The following is a 16,545-nucleotide window of genomic DNA, read 5'->3' as shown; positions in this document are numbered from 1 at the left end:
CACTGAACACAGCACACAGCTTGATGCTGAACACAGTACACAGCCTGAGGCTGAACACAGCACCACAGCCTGACGCTGAACACAGCATACAGCTTGATGCTGAACACAGCTCACAGCCTGACGCTGAACACAGCACACAGCCCGACGCTGAACACAGCCTGACGCTGAACACAGCACAGAGCACACAGCCTGACGCTGAAAACAGCCTGACACTGAACACAGCCTGACGCTGAACACAGCCTGACGCTGAAAACAGCCTGACGCTAAACACAGCACACAGCCTGACGCTGAACACAGCCTGACGCAGAACACAGCACCATAGCCTGAGGCTGAACACAGCACACAGCCTGACGCTGAACGCAGCACCACAACCTGGCGCTGAACACAGCCTGACGCTGAACACAGTACACAGCTTGATGCTGAACACAGCACACAGCCTGAGGCTGAACACAGCACCACAACTTGGCGCTGAACACAGCACACGGCCTGACACTCAACACAGTACACAGCTTGATGCTGAACACAGTTCACAGCCTGACGCTGAACACAGCACACAGCCTGACGCTGAACACAGCCTGACGCTGAACACAGCCTGACACTGAACACAGTACACAGCCTGAGGCTGAACACAGCACCACAACCTGGCGCTGAACACAACTTGACACTGAACACAGCACACAGCCTGAGGCTGAACACAGCACCACAGCCTGACACTGAACACAGCTCACAGCTTGATGCTGAACACAGCTCACAGCCTGACGTTGAACACAGCACACAGCCTGACACTGAACACAGCACACAGCCTGACGCTGAACATAGCACACAGCCTGACGCTGAACACAGCACACAGCCTGACGCTGAACACAGCACACAGCCTGATGCTGAACACAGCCTGACGCTGAACGCAGCTCACAGCCTGATGCTGTTACAGCTCACCGTCCAGCTGAGAGTCTGATCTACATTAACTCTCAGTCCAGCTGCGCGGACAGCAGCGCTGCGCTGGACTTAACTGGCTGAGATGTAAACAGTGATTAAAACAATCACACCAACTCAATAAAACAGAGTAAACAAAAAGACGAAACAGCGCTGATGTGATTTTATCAGTGTGGAAATAAAGCGTTTGGATAAAGTCAGTTCAGTGAGGCGCCTGAGTCACAGTGAGGTTTAGGTTTTGATCAGCCTTTTGGGTTGAGTTAAGTCTTTGGTTCAGCTGAGATTTTGAACTAGTTTAGTTTTTGGTCCAGTTACACTGCATGTGATGATGAACTGGTTTTGTTTAAATTAAATAAATTCGTTGTTCAGACTGGATGTTTTTACAGCGTCTGGGTTTAGATCAGCTTTGATTCAGCCAAACTTTAGACTTTTGGTTTAGTTTAACGCTCTGAGTAAAAGCAGTGACAGTGACCAGTCAGGCAGAAATGGGCAGCAGGGCTCACTGTGATTGGCCAGATTGAGAACACCTCCTTACTGAGCCTTTAGCATGTACAGTACAGATTACAGCAACATACTCTCTCTCTCTCTCTCTCTCTCTCCCCCCCCCCCTCTTTCTCTCTCTCTCTCTCTCACACAGACATATGCACATGCTACACGTACAAGCGAACATACCCCCCCCAACACACACACACACACAGACATAGACGCTCAGGTACAGACGATGAGTGTGTGAGTCACACTGTTTATGGTTCTAATAGGTTCCAGTCTTTAGGTGACTGAGATGAGCTCTAACAGTCAGCGGTGAGATGATGAGTCAGTGATCCACACAGTTAGAATAATAACAAGTTATCATAACTGAAGATTCATATCAGCTCAGAGGAAAACAACACACACTTTACACACAACCAACTATCAGACACTAACAGATTCTCAGACACTCTGTATGAGCCAGAACTGTAGACAGATGGGGTTTTAGACTAGTTTAGCTTTGGACCAGATGGGATTTTGGACTAGTTTAACTGTGATCCAGCTGTGTTTCTGGTCGAGGTTTCCTTTTGAACCAGCTGAGACATTCAGACTGACTGGAAAGGGTGAATGAGCAACAAAGAGAAAACAGTTCAAAATAATAATTAAGCCTTAAAAGTCTATTACTGTCATTTTATTACAGCTATTCATTCAATTTACATTAAATCATTCTTTAAATGTAATTAAGTATTTACTTAAGTAATTATATGTTTATTTATCGCTGCTGTTGGAACAAAACCTTGTATCTCTATTTTTACCATTTTTCAGTTTTTGACATAGTTTGAAAATGTCTGTTGATCTTTAAATTGTGTGTGAATTTCATGACGAATGGACCAAAAGAAACAACCCAAAATTACTTGAAAAAAAATCTGGTTTGACTTACATTAAAAGTTAAGCATGTTTTTTCCTTCTCCTGTAAAGTTACAATATTGGAGATACGAGATTTTGTGATATGTGCAGCGACATGTAATTACATTCATACATTCTGTATCATCAGATTCAATTTGATATCCAGTTAAAACAGCGATTATGTACCAGTTATTCATTTTTCAGGAGTAGTTCTGAGGAGATAAGATATAAGATAATCCACTTACATAATGAAGCAGACGGTCAAAGGAGCTTCCAAAACCGATTAAAAGCTACAGAGAAAATGAGACTCCTAACAACTACCTGGAAGACCTGCTAGACCCCAAAACTGCCCCCATCAGATAAACAGCACTTAAAGCTTTCATCTTTGAGAGAGAGGAGAAAATCAAGCTGCTCCAGATCTGAAAACATCCACAGGTGTTTCTGTCCATCCTTCCACTGTGAGAAGATGACTTAGCGCTGTGGGTCTGAAAGGATGTGTAGCTGTCAAGAAGAACCTCACTGAGAAAAGGAGACGGACACATCAAACAAAGAAGCTGAACAATGGACTGACCACCCCAGAGTCCAGGCCTCAACACCACTGAATGTGTTTGATTACTTCAGAAAATGATTAACCAACTTCTAAGACTGAACTTTGGAGGCGTGTCTGAGAGCACAGAGCTGCGTCTCCTCCACTCACAAACACAGACGTGGCCTGAACTGAAGCTAAAATAAGTAGTCAGAAATAATTAAACAAAAAGTAAAGGAAGTGTTTCACTTCATTGGGAGCCTCGTGGGTATAATTTAAATATGCAAATGCACTGTAAGCACAGTGTTCCACTAAAGCCTGATGAAATATTCAGTAAATTTATCACAGCTTCAGAGCAGAATGTCTAGAACGACCAGGGAACCGTAGCTGGAGTGCTGCTGGAGCTCAATCTCAGCTTAAACCCCAAAGCTCAGCTTTACTCAGAGAGCTCGCCCAGTTTTTTTCAAATATTTAAAACTTTTTACACATTTGCACTGTACAGTACATGGACCACGTACAAAAACAAACACACACACATAAACTTCATATAAACTAGACTCCCACCCGCAGGAACACACACACACACACACACACACACACACACACACACACACAACACACACACGCTTGTGATCTGTTCTGGTGCTGCAGGCAGAGCCGTAAAGTATTTATACAATGTGTGTAAAAGTTTACAGCCGTAAAGAGGAGACGAGAGCCACAGGACAAAGAGAGAGAGAGAAAAAAAGAGCAACTTACAATAAAGACACACACACACACACACACACACACACACACACACACACACACACACAAAATACTTTGCAAATCTTTTAGGCACCTTATAAAATTGTATTTAAAAGCTGTTGATCTGAGCAGTGACTGTTTATTTATTCAAAAACAGTTAAATGAATGCGTGTCAGTGTGTTTATTTAACCATTTCCTGCCCGCTCCTCCAGGAAGTCCAGGGTTACTCTTAGTCACCCCCCAATACTTGCTCCATCTAATCACTGGCTGGAGTGTTTTACTAACCAGCTCACAAGATTTCAGCCACTTTTTTGGAAATCAAAATATTGTATTATTTCATACTACAGTTATGTTGATTCTCATTATGTTCCACAGTGTGTTTCTCTCTGCTCAGATAAAAGGTTCTAAGCAGTTTGCTCAGGTGTCCACAGCTTCTACACACACACAGTCAGTACAGTGATGTGAGGAGATCAGCAGGGTTTGATATTTGATTCTGTGCTGAAATGTAACCATGAGTCAGATTATTCACACACACACACACACACACACACACATTCCAGCAACAACACACACCTGAGGGTATTAGACTCATACAGGACAGACAGCTTCAGCAAGTTTACATTCATAACTGCCTGAACAGCTAAAAATAACACACTGTAATACAGTAACAGTAATACAACGCAGTACTATACTATGCAATACAACACAATACCATGCCATACTATACGATTCATTCACAATACCTTACAATATTATGCTATACTACATTATGCTATATAATACTATACTATGCAATACTATACCATACTACACTATGCTATACTATAGAATATTACACCATACTACACCATACTTTGCAATACTATACCACACTACACTACACTATACTATAGAATATTACACCATACTACACCACACTTTGCAATACTACACCATAATACACTATACTATACTACATTATACAACACTATACTGTACAATGTTACAATATACTATGCTACATAGTACCATAAACCATACTATTCTATACTACATTATACAATATAATACTATACCACACTATACTGTAAAATATTACACTACACTACACAATACTACACTATACTACACTGTACAATACTGTACTATGCTAAACTATGCCATAAAATACTATTCTACCCTATACTGTAGAATATTACACCATACTACACAATACTACACTATACTATACTACATTATACAACACAATACTATACCACACTATACTGTACAATAATACACTATACTACACCATACTACACAATACTACACCATACTACATTGTACTACACTACATTATACAACACAATCCTATGCAACACTATACTGTACAATATTACACTATACTACACTACACAATAATAGACCATACTATACTATACTACACTATACTACACTACACTATACTACACAATACTACACTATACTATACAATGTGTCTTTCCATGCCCAGTGCCCATGCATTCATCAACAACCAGTATACACAAAGTGGCTTGTGCAAGTCAAATTTATTAGCTTAGATGTTTTACTTCTCTCCAGTATGTAAAATGTGAATTTTAGTGAATAAAGTGAATAAACAGGATTTGTGCACTAACTGTGTTCTCTATAGAGGATGTGTTCAGTTATTTTCACTGAAAAAAATCAATAAAACATGTCATTTGATCAGGGGTGCTCAAACTTTTGGGTGCAACAGTACAATGCAGGAAAGGTTTAGTTAGCATAAAGCAGCTATGTGCTAATCCTCTGTATTTATTTAATTCAGCAGTGAACTTTATGTGCATCAAGGCGCCTCCCTCAGTGTGAAGAGCAGTGGTTTGAGTACAGAGCAGTAAAACGTACAGAACAAACCAACAAAGGAAACATGTTGATTGGTGTTAAAATGTTCTGAAAAGCTGGGAGATCCCAAACTTTTATAAACACCTGTTCAGCTCTGGAGAAACAGTAACAGCAGTCGCGCTCCAGGCGGCTCGCTGATGAACATGAACATCCTCACATTAAAAAATAAAGCGCTTTTGGAGGCTCGACAGCCCTGACAGTTAATTAAGATCCTCCGCTTTGAATAATTCACTATTAAAACACTGCACTTTTAATGAAGTGTGCGTGTGTGTGTGTGTTTGTGTGTGCTAACATTTGCTTTCACTGCAAACACACACACACACACACACACACACACACACACACACACACACAGTTGAGCACAGTGCTAAAAATGCCTGAGTCGGATTTAGTACCATTTGTTTAGACTGACAGAGCAAAGCTGCAGAACAAAAGCGTTCAGATGAGTTCTTCAAGGGTTCTTTAATAAGGAAAATGGTTCTATATAGAAATATGAACACTTCAAGAACGCTTTGCATGATTAAAGGGTTCTTTGCATTGTGAAAAGGTTCTTCAGATTGTTGGAGAATGTGCTGTAGACTGTTCTATAAAGAACCTTTTCAAGTACCAAAAAGGGTTCTAATATTGTTACGATGTCAACCTTGTAACAATAGAAGAACTCTTTCATGATGCAAAGAACCTGTTAATCATGCGAAAGGTTCTCTGAGTTCATGTTTCTGTGTAGAACCATTTTCTTTACTAAAGAATCCTTGAAGAACCATCTTTTTTAAGTGTGTACGATATATGCTATCGTAATTGTGATAATACTTTAAAAGAACAGAACTCAATCAATCAATAGTGTGACATGGTTAAGGTCTAGTAGGGCTGGTACAATAAGCAATTTAAAAAAATCAATAAATCTGGACAAAATTATTGATAAATATCAATATTATCACCATGTAAAACCACAGGCATTTTACAGTTTATCAGTTTATGTAAGACAGTTTCCATTTGCACCAGAGGGGTCAGCAAAGCCTTAAAGGGACCATCTTCTTTTTTAATGTTTGTTTTATAAATGAAAAACAGCCATGATTCATTTTTACATGATCATTTTCCGACTTTTCTGTATCCCTTAAATTTAACCAGGCTGTTTTTGTTACTGTGCCTATAAGACTGACACATGTAAATGAGCTCTGTTCTGATTGGCTGCCACATTCAAAAAGTGGTCCGGGCTGAAACTCCTTATAACTTCAACAAAAATAGGTGGGGCTAAACTGATCTATGTGAAGGCTCTGATTTTTTAGACCGGTAAGGATTAGAAATTAGATTAAGAAATCCGACATAGAGGCTGGATTATATCTCAGTAATCAGATTTCTCAGTGCATGTGAACTCTTACTCTGATTTCTTTCGGATTTCTCAGTCTGAGCATGTGTGAAAACAGCCGGATGCAGCAAAACACTTTTGGAGCGACACTGAAACCAAACAGATGCTTGATGAAATTAAGGATTTAAATATTCTTCTTCTTCTAGATGATGTATGTTCATCTTTTCAGGTAAAGTGTTGTGATGGTTTTAAAAATAAGCCCCTCATGAAGTTTGAGTTTTTTGTTACGTTTACATCACGTCTTCTGCTGTAAAGGAGTAACCAGGAGAATTACAATAGAGGCCACTGGGCAGTCGCCAATGGGCTTCTATAATAGAAATTATAAGGTTCTTTTTAAAGTACAGCAGAACGTGTTGAAATCAATGTCCATTATTAACATTCTGTCTGTAACTTAGCTAATGTTAGCGGTAGCTGAGCTAATGCTACATTTGTGCAGCCTCTTTCCACGACCAATACATCCTGACCGTCAATTACAGCTCAGTCGAAAAGAGCATGTCGCTAAAAGTCAATGTGAAGGAACAGCCACCAGCCAGCATTATACAAATGATGTCATGCTACCTAACGGGCAACAGGCTTCCATTCACTGTCAGCCACATTCGCATTTCCTCAAAATATGTCTTTCTCTTTATCTTATTTTTTTTGGGTACTGATGAAATTTAATATCACAAATCCTTCCAAACATTCCACAACTGAAGCAACTTCCCATTGGCTTCTATTATGAGGGCGTTCGGAGTGAACAGGTTTTCTGATCTTTCCTGAGTTTACAGAAACGTGTTAAAGGAATTGTCCGTGGTAACTGAGCGTGCGATATAGATGCAGCTGATAGAGATCAGGTTGATCAGGTCCTTTAACAGCACATATACTGTACAGTCCTATTCTAAGATATTCTGTTCCTATTATAACTGATACAGATATCATCCATTCATTCTCTTCCTGTAGCTCTCTCTACCATTATTTCTCTCTCTCTCCTTTGTCCTCAGGTGTGACTCGGCAAAAAACAACAACAGAGCCATAAACAAAGACATCTGGACTCGTTCCAAGAGAACGTATACCTCTTCACACACACGTACTCACACACACACACACACACACACACACACACCTGACACAGCAAGTGACGTCCAACTCTGCCTCTGAGGGGTGTACCATAACTAGGTGGAAATATCTGGCAACCCCGTGCCACTTTTAGGAGGCATATAAAAGATGAAAGAGTGCAATTTGCAAATCAAAAACATTAATCTACAATGTATTCACTGTAAATTGAGGCTTAAATTTCAGCACTTAAGTTTGTACTTGAACTCAAGGTAAGTGATTAAGATGTTTTATGCACTGACCACTGGAGCTTCATGTACAGAAAGCAACATTATGCATTTAAATCACAGTCGCAATGTTGGTCAGATAAATCGCTGTTGTTTATTTTCCCCTCATCGTTCAGACCTAATATACAGCGACACTGACGATATTCTGACTCACTCTAAAAGAGTCCATATCCTACATTGTTGCTTCATTTCATTTTCCCCTCTGAGGTCCATTTATAATATCTGTGTGGTTTGATTTCTGCACCAAAAACAGTCTTTTCCAAAAATTTCCAACCTTTTTATCGCTTAGAATTAAACAGGCTTTGTTGTTACTGTGCCTTTAAGACCGCTATATGTAAATGAGCTGTGTTCTGATTGGCTGCCCTATATTGTGCACCATTCAGAAAGCAGTCCAGGTTGAAACACTCCTTATAACTTCAGTGTGAGTGGGTGGAGCTAAAATGTGGATGTATGTAAATGCAGTGGTTTCTGTGACGTCACAAAAGGTGAATTCAAACAGGCTGTTTTTCAGCTTAGTTTCCATGTTTGGACTGTATAGACTGTATGGACTCTATGGGCTGTAGAGTATATGGACACTATGGACTGTGTAGACTGTACAGACTGTATGGACGGTATAGACTGTATGGACTGTACAGACTGTATGGACCGTACTGACTGTATGGACTGTATGACTGTATAGACTGCATCTATGCCATTTCTTTACTCAGAACAATCTGAAGCAGCCAGCAAATTAAATATAATGCAGTTATATTTTGTAAGTATTTGTTATCTATGAAATATAATGACTGTTATTGTTATTAGAATTATGGTTTCGCACATTTGTTCTTACCGTCGTTTGTTGTTCCTGCTGCTATTACAGTGCTTTGGCAATACTGTACTTGACACAGTCACACTCATAAAGTTACTTTGAACTGAACTTGAGAGGGACAGATAGAGAGAGAGAGAGAGAGAGAGAGAGGGAGAGAGAGAGAGAGAGAGAGAGAGAGAGAGAGAGAGAGGGAGAGAGAGATAGAGAGAGGGGGAGAGAGATAGAGGGAGAGACAGATAGCGGGGGGAGAGAGGCAAGGGGGCACTTCACAAAACAAAAGTTTCAAAGTGCAAACATACAATCTGTACTTTATTTAGTGCTGTAGTGAAGTGGAGAGCGCAGCAAACCTGACAGTCATATTAAATATTAACACAGATTAACAGCACTGAGAGAGAGAGAGAGAGAGAGAGAGAGAGAGAGAGAGAGAGAGAGAGAGAGAGAGCACCAGAGGGACAGTATGAAGGTACAGAAAGGAATGAGGCCAGAGAGGGAGAGAGAGAGATTGAGGTTGCGTCACTCCCTCCTGTGCTGCTTACAGTAAAACTCTCAAGTCATGAAAAACGTCCTTTTAAATAGACGCCCCATGACTCACACACACAAACCTGTATATATGTGTGTGTGTGTATATATATATATACACACACACACATCTGGTTCCATTAACTTACATTAAAAGTACAGCATGTTTTTTCCTTCTCCTGTAAAGTGACCATTTTGGAGATACAAGGTTTTGTTCCCACAGCAGCAACATATAAATAAGTACTTATATGTTATAATAATGTTTCATATCTATTATACATAATGTGTCAACAGCCTATCTATCACCACGGTTGTCACCATGCCAACGGCTGAGACAGCAGAGTTTGGCTGAGTTCATGTCACCTGTGCAGCTTAGTAAAACCCAGAGGCCAAAAGGTTGCATTTGGTGTGCAGGATATCAGCCATTATACTCATGTATTTATTGTAGTAAAGTACGTAAATAAATGACCAGAAAAGGTTTTGCCAAGGGCTCTTTAATTCAGCTGTCCTGCCCATTGACTTCTATTGTAGGTGAGATTCAAATGAACAGGTTTTCTGTTCTGTTCTAAATTCAGGGAAGATGGTGTTCGCCTGTAGATTACACACACAGCAAACAGAGATTAGGCTGAAAAATCACTGAGTTTTCCTTTAAATTAGCTGACACAGGCAATAATTCCAGACCATCCTCACACACACACACACACACACACACACACTCACACACATATATTCATACATATATTCATATATACATACATACATACACACACTCAGACTGCCAGAACTACTACAGCCTTCCGCAAAACTCGATTTTTTCCATGCTGTGCCTTAAAGGGGAATCCCACCTACTTTCCTAATTTCCTCAATAATTAAATGGTTTACATGAAAGTCATTTAGAGTGGTTAGGTGTGAAACGCTCTGTTCTTGATAAACTTACTGAGTCACCGAACTGTTCTCAGCGGTGGTGATAGGAACCAGACATCCACTTTTAAAAGCTCCCTCACAGGAAGTTACTACATTAAATGAATTTGCATATTCAGCCAGGTGTCTGGAACACTGTTTTTACGAATTTGAGTTTTGAGAAGGTTCTGGTCTAAAATGTACTCTCTTAAAATACAAAAAGCATTTTCTTGACCCATTCATGGAGGAGGGGTACATGTGGGGCGTTGTAAGGCAAAATAGTCCCCCCCCCACACCAAAAAAAAAAATCTGATTTTGCACTTTTTTACCATCATCAACATTACAAACAAAACTCAGAAGGTTCACTGGTTGTTTTGAAGAGTAAATAAAAAGCTATACCTGTGTTGTAGACATGGTGACTCCTGGTTCCTATCATCACCACTGTAAAGACATCTGAGTCTGCAAGCTTCTCTATAAATAAGCCATTTCACACCAAACGACTTTGAATGACTGTTTACATGAAAATGACTGAATTATTCTCAAACTTTGGAAAATCGGTGGAGTTCCCCTTTAAAGAGCCCCTCCACCGTGTGCGCGCAGCGGTCTGAGTGTTTAGCAGCGCCTCGATTTGACCCACTTAGCGCGCATTCCAAGCTTTCAGCGGCGGCGAGCACGAGCCTTCACAGCCCTCACAGCCTCGCGCATCGCTCCGGTGTGAGGAGAAGGGAAACAGCGCTCGCGGAAAGACTAGAACTAAAAAGAGTTTTTTAAGCTCTTTTAGTGGCTAAATGTCCGTTTTTACCTGTAAAACAGACTCGCCGCCGTATCGCAGCGCACGCATCCCACAAATAAACCCAGAAAAATCTCATGCATGCATGATGCACGCTGCTAACGCGCGCGCACACTGAACAAACACGCAGGTTAAAGTAGGTTACGGGTGTGCGCGAGAGTGCACGGCGAACACCGGCACCGCACGAGAGTTTCTGCATCTCGTTTAAACAGTAGACAGCGTTTTTTCTCTTTGACGTACCTTGCGTTAGAGGCTCGAGGCTCCGCTCGCGCTCCATGCTTCACTCCAGCCGTCATTATTTTATTATTCTCTTTTATTTCCGTAGAAGAACCGAAGCAGCAGCAGAGCTTCGCCTTTGGCCGTCAAAACAACCGACACCGTCTTCGAGTGGAGGATCAAAACAAGCGCAAAATAAAGCGAAATGAAAGGAAAAAGGAAATAAAACGACAGAAACGAACAGTCCACAAACTCCGCGCTCCGGTTTCTCGGCTTTAACCCGCCATCCGATGCTGCTGATTGTAAACACCGGTGTTTAAGGGCTTTTTTTCCTTTCCCACCCGTATTCCGGCAGCTCCCGCCCTCCTGCGCTGGGATTGGCTGGAGCGCCCCGCTTCCCCGCGCTGGGATTGGCTTCTAGTTCATACTCACAAGTAGTCCACCGTTCTAGAACGCGACAGGGGGCGGGGCTTTGGCGTTCTAGAATAGAACATCAGACCGCTTGCTGGTATAATAATGAGCCAGCAGCCAATCCCAGTGTAGGAAGGGCGGGGCTTCGGCGTTCTAGGACGACTTTAGCGTTCTATGATGGCATGCTGCTTAAGAATATAAACTACTACCCAGTCCCAGCCTATGAGCCAGTTCCACAGTCTTAAAAAAGATGGTTCTTCAAGCGTTCTTTAGTAAACATAATGTTTCTATTTAGAACCATAAGTTCCATGTCGAGCCACCTCATGCATAAATGGTTCTTTGTATGGTGAAATAACTCTTCAGAATGATGGAGGCTGAGTTGTATATGGTTCTACAGCACAAAAAAAATGGTTCTTCTATTGTTACTACTCTCTTAGCAAAAAGGGTTCTATATAGTATAGGTTATTTGACTTGTAACAATAGTGGGACCCTATTTGGTGCTATATAGAACTTTTTTTTTTCAAAAAGGGTTCCATATAGAACCATCTGCGACACATTCCCCATCAATCTGAGGAACGTTTTCACAATGCAAAAAAGGGTTCTATGTAGTACTAAAAAAGGGTTCTTTGACGAGTAACAATAGTGGAACCGTTTGGTACTATATAGAAGCCTTTTCAAAAAGGGTTCTATATAGAACCATCTACATCATATTCTACATCAATCTGAAGGACCCTTTCATGATGCAAAAAAGGGTTCCTTGGCTTGTGGAACTCTTTTTGGTGCTATATAGAACCAACACATTTCCCATTAATCTGAAGAACCCTTTCACAATGCAAAGAACCCTTTAATGTGTTCATGGTCCTATACAGAACCATTTTCCATACTAAAGAACCTTTGAAGAACCATCTTTTTTTAAGAGTATGTCAAGCTTGTAACACTAGAAAAACCCTTTTTGGGTGGTGCTATGCAGAACCATTTGTACCACACATTCTCCATCAATGTGAAGAACCAATGAAATGTTTCTGTACAGGAGTTGTGGCTCTAAATAGAACCATTCCCTTTACTAGAGAGCAGAACGAAGTGAGCATTAACTACGAGCCAATCAGAGCGCAGGAGGGGCGGGGCTCTAGCGCTGTGGAGCGGCGAAAAAGAACTTGTGAAGAAGAACCACTAGCCAATGAGAGCGCGGGAGGGGCGGGGCTTTCCGCAATGCGGGTGGGAGATAAAACAACACGCCACGCGCTGAGCTGAGCTGAGGCGAAGTAGGAAAAGTAGGTCAGCCAGTAGCTCAATACTTAGCTAACGACATCATTAGCAACCGGTAGTGCTACTCACAAACACAATCTCTCTCTCTCTCTCTCTCTCATGGTAAATATGATGATAGTCTATCTATAGTCCACACTGAGACACTGAGCCGTCAGCAGACTGACATTCTTAGTGGCCACTTTAACGTGAACACAACTTTTAAGCTCTATTTAGGACACAACGCCACTTAAAGAGCACATATCCTACACTTTCCATGGTTTTTATTCCTTTTATCTGAGGTCGATTTATGATGTTTAAGTGGGTTTTATGCATCGTAATTCACTTTTACGTCATCATTTTCCAACTTATGGTCATCCTTCAGAATCAAACGGGCTGTTTTGGTTGCTGTGCCTTTAAGACTGATGTATGTAAATGAGCCACACGTGCCAAGTGAAGCTAAACGACACAGAGCTAAAAAATGCTAAAAATCTGAAAGATGGAGCCGACCGAGCTGGAGGAGAAGTGAAAGTACAGAATGAGGGGAAACCCTGGAGGCAGCAACAGAGGAATGAATGCAAATATAAGAAGTGTGTTCGTAAAGCCGGCTGGTCAAATAGTGACACAGCAGAAAACAATGAAGCTATGTATATATACACACACCGATCAGGCATAACATTATGACCACCTCCTCGTTTCTACGCTCATCGTCCATTTTATCAGCTCCACTTACTATATAGGTGCACTTTGTAGTTCTACAGTTACAGACTGTAGTTCATCTGTTTCTCTGCATACTTTGTTAGCCCCCTTTTACCCTGTTCTTCATTGGTCAGGACCCCCATGGACCCTCACAGAGCAGGTACTATTTGGGTGGTGGATCATTCTCAGCACTGCAGTAACTCTGACGTGGTGGTGGTGTGTTAGTGTGTGTTGTGCTGGTCTGAGTGGATCAGACAAAGCAGTGCTGCTGGAGTTTGTTCAGCACTAAACACTACAGTTTTTTTGTTTTCAAATATACTAAAAAAGGGGAAATGAATGAATTCAAGACTTTTATACAGAGATATTGCACATATTCAGAATCAGCCTCCAGCACCACGAGTTACGATATTCAAATGTTTTGTTAAAACATTAAAATGTTTTATTATGGAAATATTTCATTTTTATTGACATCACATCAGTCATAACATTAACATCCTTTAAATATTTTTATTTAAACGCTGTTTATTTAAAATGTTTCACACTTTTTTACATGTAAGACATCAAACTTTATGTATAACTTAAACTGACGTAAAGTTTACAGTTTCATTAATTAATTAATTAATTATTTTTTATGTATCCACTTATTTATTTATTTATTTATTCACTTATGAATTTATTGATTTATTCACTTATTTATGTATTTATTTATTTATTTGTTTATTTATTCATTTATTCACTTGTTTATTTATTTACTTATCATATATTTAGTTTTAAAATATTTATTTATCATCTTACTTTTTCATCTGTCCTCTGTTTGGTGGGGCTGCGTTTGTGAGGGTGGGTAAGATAGTTATGGCTCTGTTTATGTTTCTGTATGTTTTATATACAGTTTTTGAGAGAAAATGATGTTAAATTCTTGTACAGGAAGCTCAGTAAAAATACTGTGAAATACTTTTACTTTGGCGTCCTTTAAAATGATTAAGTGACTCAGTTTCTTCTCTGAGCTCTGGGGTTAAACGAGGACACGTTTTAAACTGACACTCTTACAGTGCAGCTCTGGAACTGCGACTCCAGATTTACCGCAGTTACACATCACACATTTATTTCTGTTCCTCAGACAAACAGAATTATGGCACAGATGTTCTGCAGCTCAAAAACCAGGCCTGAAATATCACCACTGAGTGAAGCTGAAGATCTTAAAGTAGAGAAATTTATATCCATTAAAGCCTCACGACTCACACACTCACCTCAAACCCAATAACTGCTATGAATTATTCAGTATCTGCTATGAATTATTCAGTATCTACTATGAATTATTCAGTATCTACTATGAATTATTCAGTATCTGCTATCAGTTATTTAGTATCTGCTATCAATTATTTAGTATCTGCTATCAATTATTTAGTATCTGCTATGAATTATTCAGTAACTATTATGAATGATTCAGTATCTACTATGAATTATTCAGTGTATTCTACAAATTATTCAGTATCTACCATGAATTATTCGGTAACTACTTTAAACTATCTAGTAGCCACTATGAATAATTCAGTATCTAATATGAATTATTTAGTAACTACTATCAATTATTTAGTATGAATTATTCAGCATCTACTGTGAATTATTCAATAACTACTATGAATTACCTAGTATCTACTATAAATTATTCAGTAGCTACTACAAATTATTCAGTATCTACTATGATTTTGTTCAGTAACTACTATGAATGATTCAGTATCTACCTGAAAATATTATGAATTCAAGGTTCACTTCACACCATGTTAAAAAGGCGAGGGGAGAAGAGAGAAAGCACCCCTTATGATGACTTATGATGCTTTTACAATATGACAGGAAGACGCATCACAGCCATATTCCATGTTTTTCAGTAGAAGAGCTGCAGGACTGGAATAATAGGATTTATCTGTAACATAAGCGTAGCTGTTCATCCACGACAACAACTGAACTTCACAAAAAAAAACATTAGATGAACTCGTGTTTAAAACACACAGAAGCCCCACACACGGACAGGAAGGCCTCTGCTATGCCAGTCATACTATCACCATGGCGACGCTCACTTGGCTGCATGCCGCTGTCGAAAGCCTAAGAAGGACGTTTGTTCACGTATGTAAACTCAGCTTCAGAGTTTAAGGGGTTAAAAGTGATTTTATCTGTGAGAAATTACTGAAAGACATTGGATTAAATCTGATTTAGCTGAATCCTTTCATTCTTATAGCACATACAGTATGAAATATTGGGCTGAGCCGGTTCTACCGCAGTGGGCAGCACAGAGCGGAGTCAGACTGAGATCCAGGCTGTTGCCATGGAGAACAGAATCCTCCATCAGGAGTGAAATCCCAACACACAGAGCCAAAACAGCCAACCCAGCCATCAATTACCGAAACAGAGAGCCGCATCACCAACACCACACGGCCGCGGACAGAACCAGCTCAGAACTACAGCACCAACACCACACGACCGCAGACGGAACCAGCTCAGAACTACAGCACCAACACCACACGACCGCGGACAGAACCAGCTCAGAACTACAGCACCAACACCACACGACTGCAGACGGACCCAGCTCAGAACTACAGCACCAACACCACACGACCGCGGACGGAACCAGCTCAGAACTACAGCACCAACACCACACGACCGCGGACGGAACCAGCTCAGAACTACAGCACCAACACCACACGACCCTGGGCAGAACCAGCTCTGAACTACAGCACCAACACCACACGACCGCAGACGGAACCAGCTCAGAACTACAGCACCAACACCACACGACCGCGGACAGAACCAGCTCAGAACTACAGCACCAACACCACACGACCGCGGACGGAA

The 16,545-nt window shown here is 40.7% G+C and overlaps 1 protein-coding gene across 5 annotated transcripts in view; it reads right to left on the bottom strand.

Moving 5' to 3' along the window:
- npas2 (neuronal PAS domain protein 2) overlaps nucleotides 1–16,545 on the bottom strand; it is a 118,693-nt gene that overhangs the window by 51,571 nt on the left and 50,577 nt on the right. Inside the window, exon 1 of one of the 5 annotated variants that reach the window (XM_036580011.1) lies at nucleotides 11,371–11,666. The exons of the other annotated variants lie outside the window; for them this stretch is intronic. The gene's annotated coding sequence lies outside the window, so the exon portion shown is untranslated. Of the gene's footprint in view, nucleotides 1–11,370; nucleotides 11,667–16,545 lie in introns of those variants that run through there. 5 annotated transcript variants of the gene reach the window in all.

This window comes from Colossoma macropomum, unplaced genomic scaffold (genome assembly GCF_904425465.1).
Source record: "Colossoma macropomum unplaced genomic scaffold, Colossoma_macropomum, whole genome shotgun sequence".
NCBI lineage: Eukaryota > Metazoa > Chordata > Actinopteri > Characiformes > Serrasalmidae > Colossoma > Colossoma macropomum.
This window is presented reverse-complemented; position numbering and strand designations above follow the sequence as displayed.